The 21,826-nt window shown below is 43.1% G+C and overlaps 1 long non-coding RNA gene across 2 annotated transcripts; it reads left to right on the forward strand.

Annotated features, from left to right (window-relative positions):
- Positions 1-498: 498 nt before the first annotated feature.
- On the forward strand, positions 499-21,803 carry LOC117359658. 2 transcript variants are annotated; one of them, XR_004539290.1, is made up of 4 exons: positions 499-557; positions 7,935-8,136; positions 8,259-8,383; positions 21,161-21,803. It is a non-coding gene; the product is annotated as an uncharacterized LOC117359658 (long non-coding RNA). The 2 variants fall into 2 exon arrangements; XR_004539289.1 differs by having other exon boundaries at positions 537-597.
- Positions 21,804-21,826: the final 23 nt, after the last annotated feature.

A 21,826-nucleotide genomic window follows, 5' to 3' on the forward strand; every position in this document is an offset into this window, starting at 1 on the left:
TGGGGAGGGGAGGGGACGACAAGACATTTTTTTTAGATATGTTACTGATCGGTGCAAAAGTGGCACTGTGAGACTGAAAGGGAAAGGGAGGAATATGTAGAAGCTGATCGGGATAAGATGGAATTGTTTATCAAATGAAAGGCCACAGAGGACAAACACTAAGAGGAATGGGAGTAGGTAGACTGAACGATTATCAGAAGAGTGTTTGCAAGAAGGTAGCTAAACCAGTGTTCTTCAACCTTTTTACGCCTATGGACCGGCAGAAATAAAAGAATTATTTTGTGGGCCGGCATCGGTCCGTGGACCAGCGGTTGAAGAACAATGGGCTAAGTCATGGACCAGACCCCGCCAATCTCTACCCAATCTCCACCTCAGATCCTGCCCCCATAATAGTACTAATTGTAACACTATTTTTTCCATTCATTTTTCACAGATACACAACATCAGAGAGAAGGTTTCCGGTTCAGGCGCAGGACGTGCGTAGGAGCCACTGCCCATGGCTTTGTGAACTGAATCAGTGAGGAGGAGGGAGCTGGCTCGAAGATAACACCACATCGGTACGGACCGGTGGTTGAAGAACACTGAGCTAAACTAAAGGTAGACAAAGCAATGGGGCTAGATCAGGGATCTCAAAGTCCCTCCTTGAGGGCCGCAATCCAATCGGGTTTTCAGGATTTCCCCAATGAATATGCATTGAAAGCAGTGCATGCACATAGATCTCATGCATATTCATTGGGGAAATCCTGAAAACCCGACTGGATTGCAGCCCTCAAGGAGGGACTTTGAGACCCCTGGGCTAGATGACATACATCCAAGGGTGTGGAACAAACTTAGGGAAGTCCTGATGGCTCTATGACCTTTTCAGTGCTTCTCTAGAGTCAGGAGTGGTCTCCCAAAAGACTGGAGAAGTGTATATGTGGTCCCTCTCCACAAAAGTAGAGGAGAGGTTGGGAACTACAGACCGGTCATGTCGACTTCTCTGGTAAGTAAATTAACGGAAACAGCATGGTTTCACCAGAGGCAGGTCTTGTCAGACAAATAGTTTAACATACTTAAAATGCCACCCTTCAAACAGTTCTGAGTGGTGTACAATTTATAAAAAATTTAATAACACAAATTAACTATTGAACATCATAAAAACAGGAAAGATCAATGCTCCTTCCATGAAAATCACACACACCAACAGCCATACCTCACAAATAAAAAATAATTATCTCGTTTACATATAAAATAATTTGAAGTAAGGTTATTCTGAGTGAAAGTCTCCCACTGGACCAACTCTTTCCCCCCTCCCAGATGCTCTCTGAAACAAGTGAGATTTCAGTTTTATTTTGAACTCTTTTGAAAGAGCGCTCCACCCAAAGTTCGATTGGAAGAACATTCCATAAAATCAGAGAGAGCCAGAATAAGGCCCTTCCCTAGGGGATCAATTTATTTTTTGGAGCGACCAGAGAGTTGGATCAAGTGAGAAAGCTAGATATTTTAGCAAAGCTTTTGACATGGTTCCATTTGCCCAACTTACACGTATAAATACGCGGCTGGGATAAGAACTGGTTGAGTGTGAGGCGACAGAAAGTAGCGGTAAATGGAGCTCAATCTGAGGAAAGAGATGTTACCAGTTTTGGTTCTTGGGCCAGTTCTTTTTGTAAGTGATATTGCCAAAGGTTTGCCTCTTTGTGGATGATACTAAGATATTAATAGGGTATGTGAGAGTACTGGTAATGGCCACTAGGTGTGAGTGGAAGAAGAAAGATGTGCTTAAAATAATTATTTAGCACTCTAGAAAAACTGCATCTTTATTTAGCTAACCTAAGTTCTATCCCTCTGGCTATTCATACTACTCCCATTTTTCTCCAGTGTTGAAGCCACTCCGCTGATTAACCATTGATCAAAGAATCAAATTTAAGATTATGTTGCTGGATTTCAAAATATTGGATGAAACTGTTTCGCCATTCATTGCAGCTACCTTGCAAATCTGTCAGCTCTCATAAACTTTGATATCTGCAAATAAGGCTCAATTAGAAAATCTATCTGCTCGTTGTATTAGATGAGTACAGCAAATCAATTTTTAAGATCATTGGTCCAGTTTTACAGAATGTTTTAACCACTGAATCTGAGACTGACTCAGAAATTGGAGACAGAAATACAGAGATGGAGAGGCAACAGCGCACCCCAAAGCTGATTTAAGATGCTTCAGCAACCCGCAAACTGTACAGCTGTTATGCAGAAAACACAAACAGGACTCGAGGAAAGCAGTCTGCATACCGATAATTTTACATTTTACCCCCGACTAACTAACCCTGAGAAAAAGAAAGAAAGCCACCCCCCAACCCTCTTGGGACCCTGACGCTCCAGCGTGTTGCAAGGAATAGTTCTTCCATAAATAACAATAAGCTTTGTGGTCATCTCTATGACTGGGAGAAACGGGATTGTTCCCATTGAACGATTTGCAACATTAAGTTCTGCCAATGTCGGAGAGAAGAAATATGCTCCCCCAGCCAATGCTGCAAAATGGATTTTTTAGCCATCAAGAGTGCCAAAAGAATAAAGTGAATGTGACAGTCACCTAGCCCTTGGCTTCTTAGATTCCCCCCCAAACCCAACAGCACCCTGTAGGACCATTTGAGGGATGTCCCCTGTACATCTTCCAAGGTGGAGAAAATTCCCAACCAGAAAGTTTGGAGCCTGAAGCACTCCACAAAATGATGCACAATGTTGCCGGTAGCAAGCATTGTTCAAATTTTGTATTATGTGCAGTTCTTTTGCTTGCCAATAAAAGATATTTACAAAAAAAAAAAAAAAAATTGGAGAGTTTTTAAAAAGCTGAAGACACTCGAGTCTTTTTGCAAAGCTGTGCTACCAAGCTCAGCATTTAGAATGCACTGCTCAAAAACCCGCCACTGTTATTTGAACAGGCATATGGGGAAGGATAGAATGCTGCAATTTAAGATAAACGTATATGATACCGAAAAGAAAAGATCAGCTGAAGTGAGGATTAATTGGAGAGTGGACTAATTGAAGAGTTTATCTTTTCTTTCTTTCTGTAATTTGGTCATTTTACTTCTGTTTTAAGTTTCTTATGGCTTTTAAGGTAGTTTTGGTTTTAGTTTTTAAGATTGTATTATGTATGTCTTTAATGCAAGCTGCCAATAATTTTTACTTTCAATCAGTTTTTATTGAGGACAATCAGTAGCCACTAACAACAGGGTACATTACACAATGAAACAATCAAAGATTCCCCAACAGCAATAAACATGGAGTCCCCAGACAGTTTTGCAATATAAATCTATCCCACTGTTTCCTCCAAGCTGCCAATAATTTTTAAAGATTGTGTGGATTAATAATTTTTTATAAATAAATAACACAGATAAACTACAAAGCACACATAACTAATAAAAATAACAAGGATTTATTTACAAAGAGAATATAGACAAGAATATAATAGAAAAATATTAAATGTTTTTTAAACATTTCCCCCCCCCCCCCCCTCTTTTACAAATCTGTAGTACATTTTTTAGCACCGGTGGGCGGTAACAGCTCCAACACTCATAGAATACATATGAGCATCGGAGCTGTTATCACCACAACCGGCGCTAAAATCCGTGCTACGGTTTTGTAAAAAGGGGGGGGGGGGGTAAATGCTAGAATGAATAGTACATAAAAATTGCCGCTGCTGGGTCAGACCAGTGGTCCATTGTGCCCAGCAGTCCGCTCATGCGGCGGCCCCCAGGTCAAAGACCAGTGCTCTAAAATGAGTCCAGCCTCACCTATGTACGTCCCAGTTTAGCAGGAACTTGTCCAGCTTAGTCTTGAAACCCTGGAAGGTATTTTCCCCTACAATAGACTTCAGAAGAGCGTTCCAGCTCTCCACCACTCTCTGGGTGAAGAAGAACTTCCTTACGTTTGTACGGAATCTATCCCCTTTCAACATTAGAGAGTGCCTTCTCGTTCTCCCTACCTTGGAGAGTGTGAACAGTCTGTCTTTATCTACTAAGTCTATTCCCTTCAGTATTTTGAATGTTTCGATCATGTCTCCTCTCAGTTTCCTCTTTTCAAGGGAGAAGAGGCCCAGTTTGTCTAATCTCTCACTGTACGGCAACTCCACCAGTCCCTTAACCATTTTAGTTGCTCTTCTCTGGACCCTTTTGAGTAGTACCGTGTCTTTCTTCATGTACGGCGACCAGTGCTGCACGCAGTACTCCAGGTGAGGGCGCGCCATAGCCCAGTACAGCAGCATGATAACCCTCTCCGATCTGTTCGTGATCCCCTTTATCATTCCTAGCATTCTGTTCGCCCTTTTTGCCGCCGCAGCACATTGTGCAGACAGCTTCATCGACTTGTCAATCAGAACTCCCAAGTCTCTTTCCTGGGAGGTCTCTCCAAGTACTGCCCCAGACATCCTATATTTGTGCATGAGATTTTTGTTACCGACAAATATAGTCAGATATCAATTGGATGTCTGATATACTCCCTATAGCAAAATGCCTCCTGCATGCCCCCCTCCCCATAGGACAGTGATTGCAAATCTTGATTTATACAACATGAGCAGGTTATATAAGTCTCTTCCTTCTCAAGGATGACTGGAATAGCAAATATTTACCTTGTTTACAAGCAGTTCTCATGCTTGTCCTTTAGCTGTTGCTGGAGATCTGATGCTCTGAAGTGTTCTGGTGATGACTGGTGAAGTGAAGAGGTCAGCTCTCTTTTCCATAGCAAGTGCCCCTTTTTTAAACTTTTTATTTATTGAATTTTCAATATTGACTAATCCATAAACACTTGTACAGAAAAGTTAAATATTCTCCTCATACAAGAAATAATGATAATAAATTTCAATAAGAATTAAATTGGTGAGACAAGATCTCCCTTAGCTGAACCCATGTTGACTCTGTCCCATGAAACCATGTTTCTGTATGTGTTCCGTGAATTTATTTTTTATAATAGTTTTCACTATTTTGCCTTGCACTGAAGTCAGGCTCATCGGTCTGTAATTTCCTGGATCACCCCTGGAACCCTTTTAAAAAATTGGCATAACATTGACCACCCTCTGATCTTCAGTTACTATGGATAGATTTAGCAGATCAGCAATTTCATGTTTAAGTCCTTTCAATACCATGGAATGCATACCATCTAGTCCAGGTGATTTATCATTCTTTAACTTGTTAATTTAGCTCAGTACATCTTCCAGATTCACCAAGATTTATTTCAGTTCTTCCACATTTTCACCCTCTCTACTGAGGCCTTACCCTCCTTTAGTGCTACTTTTTGTTCCTTGATGATCCAGTGGTCCCACAGATTCCCTCACAGGTTTTCTGCTTCTGAGGTACCTGAAAAAGTTGTTATTATGAGCTTTTGCCTCTTTGGCAAGTTTCTCTTCATAATCTCTTTTAGCTTTCTTTATCAATGCTTTGCATCTAACTTGCTAGTGCTTATGTTGCTGCTTAATTTCTTTATTTGGATCCTTTTTCCATTCTTTAAAGGATCTTCTTTTGGCTGTAATATCCTCTTTCACTTCACCTTTTAATCATGCTGGCTGTTTCTTCTTCTTTGCATCTTTGTTAATTAATGGAATACATCTGGGCTGGGCTTCCATGATGGTATTTCTAAATAATGTCCAATCCTGATTTAGATTCAAACAGTTTTTATTGATGCAAATATCATCAAATACAATAATACAGCATCAAAAAACATCAATATGCATCAATTATTAATAAACATAATAAAAGACAAATTCCAATATCAATAAACCCCCACTTATCTTTATGAGTTTGAACCTTTACCTTCCCTCTCCATACCCACCCCTTCACACCCAATAGTACTCTCTACCCAATGATAAGTTCTAACCTTTGCCATCAACCCTTTTAACTTCTTTTTAACCATTTTCCTCATTTTATTGTAGTTGCCCTTTTGAAAATTAAATGCTGCTACAGTAGATTTGTTTAGCAACTTCACTCTAGATATCAGCTCAAATGTGATCATGTTATGATAACTGTTCTAAGCAAACCCAATACCATTACCTCTCATACTGTGCTCTGCATTCCAATAAGAACTAAATCTAAAATATCTCCTCCTCGTGTCAGTCCCTGGACCAGTTGCGCCAAGAACCCTTCTTCCTCGAGCCCACATCCCCTTCCCTCTTCCTCGTTGACTTCGGCATTCATGTGGATGACCCCTCCGACTCCTTCTCCTCCAGATGTCTTGCCCTAACATCCTCATTCAATCTCCAGCCGTGCTCCACCACCCCTGCGCACCAGAAAGGACGCTGCATGGACCTAATCCTTTCCTCCAACTGCTCAACCACCAGATTCTGCAATACCATCTTTTCCCTCTCTGACCATCATCTGTTAACATTCAAAATTCATCACCCCACTCCACCCAGACAATCCTCACCAATACATTCTCTCCTTTGCTCTAGACACCCTTGCTCCTCCAATTCCACACCCTGTTAAGCATGCCAAACCCCAACCCTGGCTGACCCCCCCCCCTTTCCACCCTTCCACATCTACCTTACCTGCGCTCCTGTGCTTGTTCTGCTAAACATCTCTGGCTTAAATCCCATGCATGTGATGACTTCAAACACTTCAAATTCATACTGGCATCACTCCAGTCTGCTCTCTCGCTAGCCAAACCAGGAGAGAGCAGAACCCTGGTATCCCAGTGAGAACGGTTCTGCTCTCTCCTGGTTTTCTTCCTATCTATCCCATCACACCTTCAGTGTATGCAATGATGGTTCCTCTTTCCCAGCCATCTGGCTATCAATTGGTGTACCTCAAGGCTCTGACCTGGGACCACTCCTTTTCTCAATCTACACTTGCTCACTTGGAGTGCTGATCTCCTCCCATAGCTTTAAGTATTATCTTTATGCTGATGACTCCCAGATCTACCTGCCACACCAGATATCTCTACTCAAACCCAGAGCCGAGTCTCAGCCTGTCTATCCGGCATTGCCACCTGGATGTCTCACCGCCATCTAAAACTGAATATGGCTAAAACGGAGCTGCTCATCTTCCTGCCTTAAACCTACCTCCTCACTTCCCCTATTCTCTGAATCTGTGGACAGAACTCTCATCCTCCCTGTTTTGTCTACTCACAATCTCGGGGTCATTTTTGACTCCGCTCTCTCCTTCTCCGCCCAGATACAACATATTGCTAAAGCCTATCGCTTCCTCATCTCTAAAATTACCAAAATCCAACCCTTCCTTTCCAAGCACACTACCAAAACCCTTATCCACATCCTCATCACCTCGCACTTAGATTACTGCAATTCGCTACTCTCAGGTCTTCTACTCAACCATTTCTCTCCCCTTCAATCCATCCAGAATTGGGCTGCAAAACTCATATTCAATGAGAGCTGCTATACTCATTGTACAACCACCTTGAAATCCATGAAAAGGTGGTATATCAAATTCTTAATAAACTTGAAACTTACCCCTCTCCTAAAGTCACTTTGTTGGCTCCCTATCCATTTCTGAATACAATTCAAATTCCTCTTAGTGACCTACAAATGCATTAACTCAGCTGCCTCTTTTCACATAACCCTGCCTATGTTCCCCTCACGAGCTCCTCTCAACTGATAAGTCCCTCCTATCTGTGCCCTTCTCCTCCTCTGCCAACTCTAGATTCCTTTCCTTCTATCTTGCTGCGCTATATGCTTGGAACAAACTGCCCACATTCCTATGATGGGCTCCGTCTCTGGCAGTGTTCAAGGCCCAGCCAAAAGCCCATCTCCTTGAGAGGGCTTTCAACTCCTAACTCCTCTCACCTTGGGTTCCGCATCCCCAACCCTATATGTCATGTCTGTCTGTCCAGATTAGATTGTAAGATCTTCTGAGCAAGCCAGGACCATCCATTAAATGTCAAAATGTACAGCACTGTATATGCCTTTTAGTGCTATATATGTGATAAATAATAGTAATCTAGGAATTTTACCTCCTTAGCACTCCCTGATGGAGCACTTATCCAGTCAATAGTGGAGTAATTGAAATCACCACAAAGAAAAGGCTCAATGGATATTCAAATCAAACACAGGTCTGGGAGGAAGGGAACAACATTGCCCAATCAGTCTTTCTATCTTAGAACAAACCAGCTAGTCTTGAGAATCAATGGGCTATGCACCTGATACCTGCTTACATATATGAGGTGAGGTTGAAAAGTTGATTTCTATCTGCTATATTATCTATAGTTTGAATCTTATATGAATGCATATTCTGGCCTGTATAATTTATGGAATCCATGTCCCACTTTTAATTTTCCAATTTTAGAATCTGTAAACCACATGATCTAATGAGACAAAGTGAGCATGATTTAATGAGACAGAGCCGAGGGAGAACTTGCCTCACCAATTGGCTTGACTTCTTTGAAGGCGTGAATAAACATGTGGATAAAGGTGAGCTGGTTGATCTAGTGTACCTAGATTTTCAGAAAGCTTTTGGCAAAGCTCCTCACGAGAGTCTTCTGAGAAAATTAAAGTTCAGTTGTGGTTTAGGAATTGGTTATCGGATAGAAAACAGAGGGTAGGGTTAAATGGTCATTTTTCTCAATGGTGGAGTGCCACAGGGGTCTGTACGGGGACCGGTGCTATTTAACTTATTTATAAATGATCTGGAAATTGGAACAACAAGTGAGGTGATTAAATTTGCAGATGACACTAAACTGTTCAAAGTTGTTAAAACGCATGCAGATTGTGAAAAATTGCAGGAAGACCTTAGGAAATTGGAAGACTGGGCGTCCAAGTGGCAGATGAAATTTAATGTGGACAAATGCAAAGTGATGCACTTTGGGAAGAATAACTCAAATAACAGTTATTGGATGCTAGGATCCATCTTGGGGGTTACCACCCAAGAAAAGGATCTGGGTATCATTGTAGACAATACGATGAAACCTTCTGCCCAATGTGCGGCAGCAGCCAAAAAAAGCAACACGATGCTAGGAATTATTAAAAAAGGGATGGCTAACAAGACTAAGAATGTTATAATGCCTCTGTATCATTCCATGGTGCGACCTCACCTGGAGTACTGTGTTCAGTTCTGGTCTCCTTGTCTCAATAAAGATATAGCGGCACTAGAAAAAGTTCAAAGAAGAGCAACCAAGATGATAAAGGGGATGGAACGCCTCTTGTATGAGGAAAGACTATGGGCTAGATTCACTAAGCTCACTGATCGTGTCCTGATCAGTTTGCAAGCCTTCTCCAACCCCGACCCGATTCACTAACCTTCTGCCCGATCCAAGCCGTACATGCAAATGAGGGGAAATGGCATGCATAAGTTGGAAGGCAGTGATTCACTAAATAGAAGATAGAACATCGATTGAGCAGGCCGATCCAAAAAGAAGCGACTGCCGAGGACCAGTTGCTCACTTCCTTTCTGACGTCCTGCTCTTTGCCGCCCTACAGCCCTAAAATCCCAGTATCAAAAATAAAACCATCAAAATAAAACATCTCCATTTGTGCAAAAAGCACCCTGCTCTCTGCTGCCCTGCCTCTCTGTGAGGCCATGGTGTTAACCCGCGGTTTTAAAGCATGTTCTGTTCCATAGTATGACTGGAAAGCATGTTCTGTTCTATGCTGCCTGCACAATTTCCTTTCGGGACCTGTCTGTAGCTATGCCTCCCCTCCCCCTTTGTTTTGACCTCACTTGTACGGAGAGCAAGCGCATACGCTGATCACACCTACAGGCAAAGTGGATGGTCTGCGCATGCGTCTGGATCATTCTGCAGCAATCCGTGGGGTCGATGTGGGGTGTGCCTCCGATCAAATAATTTGCATGAGAACTGTTTAGTGAATTGGTCGCTCGGCAAGACTCAGCCACGGATCTCCCACAGATTGAGCAACAACGGTGAGCTTAGTGAATCTAGGCCTAAAAAGTTTAGGGCTCTTCAGTTTGGAAAAGAGACGGCTGAGGGGAGATATGATTGCAGTCTACAAAATCCTGACTGGAGTAGAACGGGTACAACTGGATCAATTTTTTACTCCCTCAAAAATTACAAAGACTAGGGGACACTCGAAGTTACAGGGAAATATTTTTAAAACCAATAAGAAGAAATATTTTTTAATTTGGAGAATAATTAAGCTCTGGAACGCATTGCCAGAGGTTGTGGTAAGAGTGGGTAGCGTAGCTGGTTTTAAGAAGGGTTTGGACAAATTCCTGGAGGAAAAGTCCATAGTCTAGATTGGTATCATGTAATGTTGCTTCTCTTTGGGTTTTGGCCAGGTACTAGTGACCTGGATTGGCCACCGTGAGAACGGGCTACTGGGCTTGATGGACCATTGGTCTGATTCAGTAAGGCTATTTATGTTCTTAAATAAATAAACAAACAAACATAAACAAAGGAAGCCCTATAGTTGCATGATTGGCTCTTTACCACTAGAGGGAGCAGAGCTGCAACCAAACTGTGCTCAGACACTACTTCATCTGTTTTCTGCCTTCACTGTTAAGAACCTCACTTAAATTTGCTTGTGAAAAAACAGCATTTTTCTGCTTTTCTCCTCTTAAAGCTTAACTTTTTGTGCTATTTAATAGAATATATATGCTATCTCTTTTCTTCCACATTTCCTTTTTGGACTACAGGTTTATTACTACTATTCATAACATAACTTTATTCTTCTATACCGCCATAACCAAACGATTTCTAGGCGGTTTACACAGAAGAGGGCTGGACAATCAGCGAAATACAAATGGTTAAAAATACAAGTTTCTTAAATATACATAGTGTAAAATTTTGCTAACAATAGTGCCCACATTTAGGAAATAAATTTGTCAAACAGCCCTGACTTAATTCCTTTTCGAAATGCACCATAAAACAACATAGCTCCACCAATGCATTTGCCCAACCAGGACTGCTGCATACCTGCTGGAAATGCAAAAGTCTTATTATTTCTATTGTGCTGAAAGGCGTACGCAGCACTGTACATTTAACATTCGATAGACTGTCCCTGCTCAGAAGACTTTACAATCTAATTTGGTAGACAGACAGACAGGACATCTCAGGGTTGGGGCATTTCTAGCAGAAGGAATGATACGATGGGTAAAGGTATATGATGGTGAGTGAAGAGTTGAAAACAGCTTCGTAACAGTGAGCTTTTAGCTTAGACCAGTGGTCTCAAACTCACGGCCCGGGGGCCACATGCACCAGGTACTATTTTGAGGCCCTCGGTATGTTTATCATAATCACAAAAGTAAAATAAAACAGTTTCTTGATCATATGTCTCTTTAGCTATAAATTACAATATCATTATTAAGACTTAGCCAAAAGGAAAGATTTATAAACTATAAAGAGTTTTACCTCATGCAAAATTGTCATTTCTTTAATAAGACATTAACTATTTTTTTCTGAGGTCCTCCAAGTACCTACAAATCCAAAATGTGGCCCTGCAAAGGGTTTGAGTTTGAGACCACTGGCTTAGACGGAGCATGATGTATTGACTCTGGCAGCCTGTTCCAGGCATACAGTGTGGCAAGAAAGAAGTGATGGAGTCAGTTGGCGGTGGAGGAGAAGGGTACAGATAAGAGGGACTTACTCAATGAACGGAATTTATGGGGGAGGGCATAGGGGGAGATAAATGAGAAGAGATATTCAGGGGCTGCACTTGTAAGTCAGTAAGAAGAGTTTCAACTGTGTTCAGAAACAGATGGGGAGCCAATGAAGTGACTTAAGGAGAGGGGTAATGTGAGCGTGGTGGCTCTCGCGGAATATTCCACAGGGGCCATGGCCTCCCCAAAAATTGGTGGTCAGAGTCAGTTACGGCTCTACTCCCAGCTGCTGTAATTTAAAATCTCCCAGCAGCTGCCGCACAGGGTTGCTGCAGAATTAAGACTTCTTCAGCAGATCTGCTCGTTGACGCTGCATGGCGGCTGCCAGAAGATTTAAAATTACAACGACTGGGAAAGGTAGGTGGGGGAGTCAGGAGCTGGAGAGAGAGGTCATGCCACAGGATCCTACTGGGGCTAGGGCGGAGCCTTTGGGTCCCTCCCAAACGAAAAAGTGTTCTGCCGCCTGTGTCCAGTGTCATCCCCAAACTTCCCTAGTAGCATGGTGAGCGCCTTGTGACCTAGGGGATCATCTTCCAGCACTGCACGTTGTTTCTTTATGTCTCACCATCATCATCAAGTTTTTTTGCATAATTCCAGTACACTAAGTCAATTCCCCCGTTGCAGGTAAATAACTTCACTTTCTCATTGGACGAGCAGGATGAGTCAGCCACTCTTGGTGCCTCCCTAGCCGAGGGGCATGAAAGAACGAGTGGCTTCCTGTCAGATTTGGTCTCGGGGCCCATTCCACACGCTGGCCTGCTGCTGTGGCAGGATGAGGCTGCTGGAGCCCTTACTATGTTCATACCCCTTTTTTGTTGAAGGAGAATGTGGTGCAGTGGTTAAAGCTACAGTTGCAGCACCCTGAGGTTGTGTGTTCAAACCCATGCTGCTCCTTGAGACCCTGGGCAAGTCGATTTATTTAATTCATTTTCTTATTCATTTTTCTTATTTATTTATGCATTTCAAATCAAACATACAAGAATCCACTTGTTACAGCAATACGGAGTATTCAACGTAAACATTTCCAAGAAAAATCTATCAATTAAGCAAGAAGGTAACATAGAAACATAGAAAATGACGGCAGAAAAGGGCCACGGCCCATCAAGTCTGCCCACTCTAATGACCCACCCCCCTAATTTCTTCCATGAAGAGATCCCACATGCTTATCCCATTTTTTCTTAAAATCTGGCACGCAGCTGGCATTGATTACCTGCAGTGGAAGATCATTCCAATGATCAACCACCCTTTCGGTGAAGAAATACTTCCTGGTATCGCGTATCGCCATGAAGTTTCCCACCCCTGATTTTCAACGGATGCCGTCATGTGGCCGTGGGTCCTTTAAGAAAAAAGTTATCTTCTTCCACCTCGATAAGGCCCATGACATATTTGAACATCTCGATCATGTCTCCCCTCTCTCTATGCTCCTCGAGGGAGTATAGCTGCAACTTACCCAGCCATTCCTCATACGGGAGATCCTTGAGTAAAGCAAAAGAAACAGAAAAAGGGAGAACCCTTATTCTTTTACACATAATTTGTTAAAGCTCCGCCTTAGACCTCCATTAAGCCCTGAGAAACAAAAAAATGCATGAGACAAGGAGATCTCTTATTTGATTTAACAAATCATGAAACAAATCTAAAGAAAAGACTTAACATAACACAGGGCCTATATTTTCTGCAGCACTTAATGTTTGTAATTTAAAACTTTCTTGGGGCTCCTTTTACTAAGCTGCATTAGGTTTTAGCATGTGCTAAATTGCCCTGCGTGCTAGACGCTAACGCCAGGGTTAGCGCGCGCTGCATTAACCTTAGTAAAAGGAGCCCTTAGTGTCCAAGAAGTGTCGGAGCAAAAAAACCCCAAAAAAAACAAACATACTTAGTCCCACCATATCTGAGGAGACATTTATAAGGATAACTAAGTAGAAATGTAGTTCCCATTTTTTTAATACTGCATCCTGCATAGCTAGAAACATTTTTCTGCGGTCTTGAGTGACCTTTGTCACGTCAGGGTATATTCAGATTTTTTTGTCCCGTAAACAGTCTTTGTGCAGATTGGAAAAAAGCCTCCATTATTGCATTCAAGTCCTGCTCAAACTCTAAGGAGATTATCAAAGTTCCGCGGTATTCAATTTCTTCCTAGGAGCTTTCTAATATTCCTAAAACTAATGAATTATGCCCTATTGGAAACCATAGGAGGGACCTACCTAGACACTACCAGGTCTACCCACTGCACTCATACAAAGCCCCACTCATTCACTTAACACACAAAAAACAAGAAAAAAAGGAAAAAAAAGTGGAGAAAAAGCCTCAGTTCACCTTCATATGGCAAAAAAAACTCCACTTATAAACAACCATTACGCAAGGTCCAAAATGTATCAGTTCACTCAGCGGTGAGAAACACTATAGTAGCCCTCGTAGGAACCACCTGAAAAAAACTCTAGCACGCCAAATTACAAAACTTCAAAAAATGTGAGTAAAGCAAGCAGCACATATATGAGTCTCAAACACAGTCAATGGTAAGCAGGAAAAAACAAACACTTAGCTGCAGACGGTGTCCAGGCTGTCTTCCATGCATCCAAAAAGTGCAAGCCTGCCTCTCCGAGTGCTCGAGAAGCTATGTGTGTGGATGTGAGCAGTTGGAGCCTCTACAGTTGCTGGAGTAGGCTGGAATCATTCCCCTGACGCAGCTCAGCGAAACGGAGGTTTTCCCCGTCAGGGAAAGAGTGGTTGCGGGACAAGTTTTCTGAATTCCTAGGAAAATAGTAAATTTTATTTACTGGTGGCAAAATTTCATAGGAGAATTTCAGATTCTCTCTCAGATATTTTTTGAACATATCCATTGGTGTACAAAAAGCCACTTTAGGAAAATTCAATAGGCATAAATTAAGACGCCTATTATAATTCTCCAGTTGTTCAATTTTCCGTTGAAGAAAAAGTCTTATCTTTTACCTTTTGAAGAAACCTTTTGAAGTGAGGAAATCTCTTTTTCAATTTTTTTCAAATTTTGAATTAGTTTCTAGCTTAATATTTTGAACCGAGATTGTCAAGTCATCAAGCGGGAGCGGACCGCTGAGCAGGATGGACCTATGGTCTGCCTCAGCGGAGGCAACTTCTTATGTTCTTATGTTCTTTCAACATGTCTCCTGCGGATTTTGTGGAAGCAGCTTCCAGCTTCTGGAGCACTCTCCATATATTATGAAGTGTCGCCGACGACAAGGAGTCGGTTCCTTCTGCTCCTTGATAGGTAGTCAACTTGGCGTCCTGGTTTGCCTGGTGCCCTCCTCCATGTGCGAACGTCAAGCTCATTGGCTTCCAGGACTCGCACCAGCCATGCCTTCCATTGCCGGATTCGGTGGCGATTGTGCTGTGTGGGGGGGGGGGGAAAGCGATGTTTCAAGCCCCATGGCTCTAGTGTCTCCTTCCACCAGGGCTGCAGCAGGGATTTCCCCTCTGATTACGGCCGGTGAGCTTGTCAGAAACCGGTCCATCTGTGTTCGTCCGGCTGTGGAAAGTTCCAGGCGAATAACGCCCTTGCACTTGGTAGGAGGCATAGTCCCAACACGCTTCCGCAGTCAGAACCCAGAAAAATAAGCTAATGAAAATTCAAGGTAAGACAAAGCTCTAGCACTGACTGCTATCACGTCGCTGCCATCTTGTTTCTCAGGTCTATTTAATTCATTTTCTATCCTCTTTTCCCCCAAAGAGCTCAGGTTACAGGTTAAACAGGTTACGATTTGCACTGGATTTGCCATAATTTCAGTACAAGTTTAAGATACAAGTTTTTATCTTAACTTCACACATACTAGGGGTCTAATACTAATACAGTTAAACTTTGGTTTGCGAGCATAATTCGTTCCAGAAGCATGCTTGTAATCCAAAGCATTCATATATCAAAGCGAATTTCCCCCATAGGAAATAATGGAAGACGATTCGTTCCACAACCCTAAAACTTTAATACAAAATACTATTCACTAAGTCCACATTACCCCTCTCCTCAAGTCATTTCATTGGCTCCTTTTCCGTTTCCACGTACAGTTCAAATTTCTCTTTCTGACCTGTATTCACTTCGCAGCTCCTCAGTATCTCAAACTTTATCTCAAACGCTCTTTCTTACCAAACTTTTAGGAAGTAAATCAAACTTATCTCTTTGACAAATTTCTCTGACTATTTCTACCATGATGTACTTCTAAAACACTTCCTGGAAAATTTTGATTAATCTTACCATGTTAATGTAATTTTGAAAGTTTTTTGTAATATCGCTGTCTGTATACAGTCTCTTCCTCTGTAAACCGCTCTGAACTGTTTGTGGTATTGCAGTATATAAAAATAAAGTTGTTATTATTATACGTATTTGTATTGTAAGATCTTGTTCATTTAGAACAGTCACTACACTCCCGCAGCGTCAGAGAGACAAGAACCATTGGCTCATTTGTGATGTGTGTATACTGTATGTGCTTGTATTGCAAGACATTGCTTGTATATCAAGTTTAAATTTAATAAAATGTTTTGCATGTCTTGCAAAACACTTGCAAACCAAGTTACTTGCAATTCAAGGTTTTACTGTATCCAGTTTACAGGTTACAATTTGCCTTAGTTATCCTTACAGTGTAACTTTTCCAATGCAAGTTTTACCCTAATTTGACACACAGACATAGTAACATAAACATAGTAACATAGAAGATGACGTCAGATAAAGACCCGAATGGTTCATCCAGTCTGCCCAACCGGATTCAATTTAACTTTTTTAAATTTTTTCTTCTTAGCTATTTCTGGGCAAGAATCCAAAGCTCTACCTGGTACTGTGCTTGGGTTCCCACTGCCAAAATCTCTGTCAAAACCTACTCCAACCCATCTACACCCTCCCAGCCACTGAAGCCCTCCCCAGCCCATCCTCCACCAAACGGCCATATACAAACACAGACTGTGCAAGTCTGCCCAGTACTGGCCCTAGTTCGATATTTAATATTATTTTCTGATTGTAGATCCTCTGTATTCATCCCACGCTTCTTTGAACTCAGTCACCATTTTCCTCTCCACCACCTCTCTCGGGAGCGCATTCCAGGCATCCACCACCCTCTCCGTAAAGTACAATTTCCTAACATTGCTCTTAAATCTACCACCCCTCAACCTCAAATTATGTCCTCTGGTTTTACCATTTTCCTTTCTCTGGAAAAGATTTTGTTCTACGTTAATACCCTTCAAGTATTTGAACATCTGAATCATATCTCCCCTGTCCCTTCTTTCCTCTAGGGTATACATATTTAGGGCTTCCAGTCTCTCTTCATACGTCTTCTGGTGCAAGCCTCCTATCATTTCGTCGTCCTCCTCTGGACCGCTTCAAGTCTTCTTACGTCCTTCGCCAGATACAGTCTCCAAAACTGAACACAATACTCCAAGTGGGGCCTCACCAATGACCTGTACAGGGGCATCAACACCTTCTTCCTTCTATTAGCTACGCCTCTCTATACAGCCCAGCATCCCTCTGGCAGCAGCCACCGCCTTGTCACACTGTTTTTTCGCCTTTAGATCTTCGGACATTATCACCCCAAGGTCCCTCTCCCCGTCTGTGCATATCAGCTTCTCATTTCCCATCATATACAGTTCCTTCCGATTATTAATCCCCAAATGCATTAATCCCCAGACAGTGTACAAGTTAAATTTGCCATAGTCCCAGGTACATTAGATAGACTGTGAGCCCGCAGGGACAGACAGGTAAAAAGGCTTGAGTACTTGAATAAATTCATGTAAACCATTCTGAGCTTCCCTGGGAACAGTGGCGTACCAAGGGCGGGGGGGGGGGGGTGCAGACCGCCCTGGGTGCCAGGCCTAGGGGGGTGCACAGCCGATCGGGTCCGGAACCTCCCGTGCTGCTCTAAATGGCACCTGCACCTAAGCACGGCTGCCGTTCTCATTCCGAAGCAGAGTCAGCAGCCGTGCTGAAGTGCAGGAAGGTCCTGCGATGATTGCGTCTGCCACCTCTGCCTCCAGAAGATGTAAGTGATGTCAGAGGGGGTGGACTGGCAGCTGCAGTCATCATGGGACCTTGCCACAACTCCCTGCATCTGCCATCCCACCCCCTCCGACGTCACATCTTCCAGAGGCAGAAGCAGCAGAAGCAGTCATCGTGGGACCTTGCTGGTTTGGAGGAAGAGAGGAGCATAGAAGGGTGGTGGAGGGAGAGAAAGGGGGTCAGGGTGGTATGGAAGGGTGGTAGAGAGAGTGAAAGGGGGTCAAGGTGGTATGGAAGGGTGGTGGAGGGAGAGAAAAGGGGCAGATGCTGATGGAATTGGTATGCAGGGAAAGGGGGAAGGATACTGGATGGAATTAGGTTGAAGGGAAAGAAAGGGGGCAGATGCTGATAGAATTGGTGTGCAGGGAAAGGATACTGGATGGAATTGGGTTGGAGGGAAAGAAAGGGGCAGATGCTGATGGAAGTGGGGGGGAAGGGAGAGGAGAGAGTGAAATGCCAGACCATGGTGGTGTGGGAGAGGGAAGGGAAGGAGAGGAGAGAGATGCCAGACCATTGAAGGAGGGAAGAAGATGGATGCCAGACCAATGGGGGTGAAGGGAGAGATGGAAGGGGGAGGCATAAAGTTTCTGGAAGGGGAATAGAAGGAGAGAAGATGCCATATAGAAGGGGCAGAGAGAGGGTAGACAATGGATGGAAGGAAGAGAGTAACAAGAAGATGAGGAAAGCAGAAACCAGAAAAGACAAGGTAGAAAAAAAATTCTATTTATTTATTTTTTTGCTTTAGGGGAGATGCATCACTGTTTCTGTAGTGTTGCATTGTATGCATAGTCCAGCTTCTTGGTGGTTCAATTTAACCTTTGTCTATGTATTTCTATTTTATCACTCCTTTTACAAAACTGTAGAGCATTTTTTTAGCGCTGGCCATGGTGGTAACAGCTCAGAGTTCTATGAGAGTCTGAGCTGTTACTACCATGGCTAAAAACCACACTACAGTTTTGTAAAAGGGGGAGGGGTTAGTTTGTGATTACATATTCCATACTAGTATTTTAGCCCGTTACATTAAAGGGCGCTAGAATATATGTCTGTCTATCTTTCCTTATTTCTGTCTCTCTCTCCCTCCCGCTGTCTTTCTTTCTGTCTGTCTCTCTCCCTAGCCCCCTTTGTCTGTCTGTCTTTCTTTGTCTCTCCCTGCCCCTGTGTCTTTCTTCTTTTCTTTCTGTCTCCTTTCCTCCCACTGTCTGTCTTTCTTTCTATCTATCTGTCTGTCTCTCTCCCTGCCTCCTATGCAGCAGCATTTCTCCCCCCCCCCCACTTCCCTGTGCAGCAGCCACAGCAGCATTCCCTTCCCCTCCATTTCCCTCCCCCACACTATTTCCCTGTGCAGCAGCAGCATTTCCCCTACCCCCCTTTTTCCTTCCCGCGGTCTGTCCGGCTCCCTTAGTCCATTTTCGCCCCCCCTTCCCTTCCCGCGGTCCCAACAAACCTGCGACTCCAGCAGCATCTGTAGCACTCTACACACGCTGCTTCAGGGCCTTCTACTGCCCTGATTTGCTCTGCCACGTCTCTGACGATGTCATCAGGAACGTGCCAGAGTAAATCAGGGCAGTAGAAGGCCCCGAAGCAGCGGGTGTAGAGTGCTGCAGACGCTGCTGGAGTCACAGGTTTCGAGTCGGGACCACGGGAAGGAAAGGGGGGGCAGGAAGGGACTAAGTGAGCCGGTCGGATCGCAGGAAGGGGAGGGGACGGGAAGGGACTAAGTGAGCCGGTCGGATCGCGGGAAGGGGGGGCGGGAAAGGACTAAGTGAGCTGGTTGGATCGCGGAAAGGGAAGGGTGGGGCAGCAAGGGAGTAAGTGAGCCTTACCGATTGTGTGGAGAGCAGGGAGTCCAGCGCTGGCGGCCAGTCCTGCGAGTGTAGGTAGGGGCTGGAGACTTGCACATGTGCACTTCTGCGGCCATGGACCTACATCTCACAGATCAGGGAAAATGGAACACGCAAGTAGGAGTGCGCATGCGCGGCTAGGGTTTTATTATATAGGACTAGGCGAAGGTGTTTTCTGTGTTCTGTGTGTTCAAAAAGACATGGTTTTCTGTTAAGATTGACTGTGTAGGATTGATCTGTACTAGTCTGGCTTGTTTAGTTTTACAATGGGTGTATTGATGTTGTACTGCTCACTGCAGTATGTAAGATGCTGCCTTTTCCTAGGTACACTCTTGTGTGACGTGTGGATTGTTACTAAAAAATCATGTTTTTCATACAGATGGGGGGGGTCAAAAAATAATGGGCCTCGGGTGTCACATATGCTAGGTACACCACTGTCTGGAAGAACAGTATAGAAAATTGAATGAATGAATTAATAACTAGCTCTGTTGACGCTCTGTTCTAACTTTGCCTCCAGCCAATCAATTAGGGCCCCTTTCACAAATCCATGGTAGCGATTCCCATTGCGGCAACTGCAACGAAGCCCTTAGGAATTGAATGGGCTGCATCGCATCTGTCGCACGGGACTCGCTATCATAGCTTTGTACAAGGGGCCCTTAGTGTGGCTACATTACTGTGCACTCAGTGGCGTAGAGACCGGGGGGGGGGGGCAGAGTGGCGATCTTCCCTGGGTGTAGTCTTTATAAGGGGCGCAGACATCCGTCCTCCACTCCTTCCAGATCCCTTCCCTGCTGCCTGCCCCTTCCCTCCCCTCGTATCTTTAATTTTCCCTGCATGAGAAGCATTACGAACTTCCTGCCCACGTCGGTGCCGCCTCTCTCTGATGTCACTTCCGGGACCCGCAACTAGGGATTGATGTCAGAGGGATAGCTGACATAATGCGGGCAGCACGTTCATCCTCCTTTTTCTGGAGCCATATGGTAACCCTACATTAGCTCCAAGACACCAAAACACAGTTAGCAATTATGCACCAAAACAAAATTTCCTTCTGCTCACAGATATCTTATTGACGTTTCTTTCTTTGGGCTGCTGCCACAGAGGTGGACCAATACGCCAAAGTGGTTACCACTTGCTGTCACCGTCCGGTTACACTCTGCCACTAAAACAAATAAGACTCCAGATGCAGAACACTTAACATTTGAAGGAATAAACCACAAACCCAGCTCACGTCCTGTTTATGAAGGCTGAACCAGCCATGGCGATAAACTAACCAAACAGAAAAGAGTGTGCCCAAACGGATGAGACGTAGTTAAGAGTAAAGAAGTTTAAGAGGCTTTGATTTGTTTGTGCATGAGTTCTACTGTTGAGTTATTGATAATAGAAGAGAGGGATGCTGTGTGATACTGGGTTTTTTTATGTTTGTCTGTTGATGAATTATGTATGTTCAGCTGTTAGGTGAAAAAGAAAATTTTAAAATAAATACGAGCTATTTTATTGGGGCTATTCCTCCTTTAATGTAAACAGGATAAACCATACCAAGCTTATGCAATATTTTACGATTGTGCAGTGATCTTAAAAAGATGTTAAAGACACATCTTTTTATTCAGGCTTTTAATACCTAGATTAAACTTTTAGAAATGTAATAAAATCCCGTAGAAAACGAAATTGATAATGTTTAATTGATTCTTGGGTGCTTTCTGTATATATGTGTTTCTAGTGTGTTATATCTGAATTTGTATGTTTTATTATTTTATTTTATTTTTTTAATTTACAAAAATATATTGCAGAACACAACAATATAACAGACACAAACATGGGGCAAGTCTGAAACCGTTGAGCAGTAGCTCCAACTGTCAGGATATTAGTCCTGGCTACTTTCTGTTCACACATCTTGCATGTGCTTTCCGAATTCAATCATCTGAACAAAATTAGAGCGTATCTCCTGTTGACTCATGGCTGGATCACAGGGCTGTGCAGATGGCTATGCAGAGTTCAGACTGCAAACTTGGGAGTATCCTTGGCAAATTTCAATATCTAAAGCTGACAGGTTTGTAACTGGATAGATATAATTTTTAAAGCAGCTGGGAACTGCAGGTATAATCGCAAACAATACAGTAAGAAATAAAATGCCAATGAGTTTTAGGTTCACCTTGTACAGTTCTGTGTCCACTCTCTGTAGCATATGATCTGAAAACTGATGACAGGAATTGGTCTGTGTTCCTAAAGCGCATACAATCTTCCTTTGCTTAAAAAATGTTTTGAAGAAAAAAATGCAAAATCATCTTCTTAGCAACCAGCTAGCAATGTTTTAAATAACCCTCCAGAGACTACTAATCTGAAGAAGAGTTATTCTAAAAAAAGAGTTATTTTTGAAAGATAATCAAAAACTGCATTGAGTCCAATAAAAAAGGTATCACCTTATTTCATTTATGCTTTGTTTCATTTCTATATAT

The sequence above is a fragment of the Geotrypetes seraphini genome, chromosome 4 (assembly GCF_902459505.1).
Source record: "Geotrypetes seraphini chromosome 4, aGeoSer1.1, whole genome shotgun sequence".
NCBI classification, from domain to species: domain Eukaryota; kingdom Metazoa; phylum Chordata; class Amphibia; order Gymnophiona; family Dermophiidae; genus Geotrypetes; species Geotrypetes seraphini.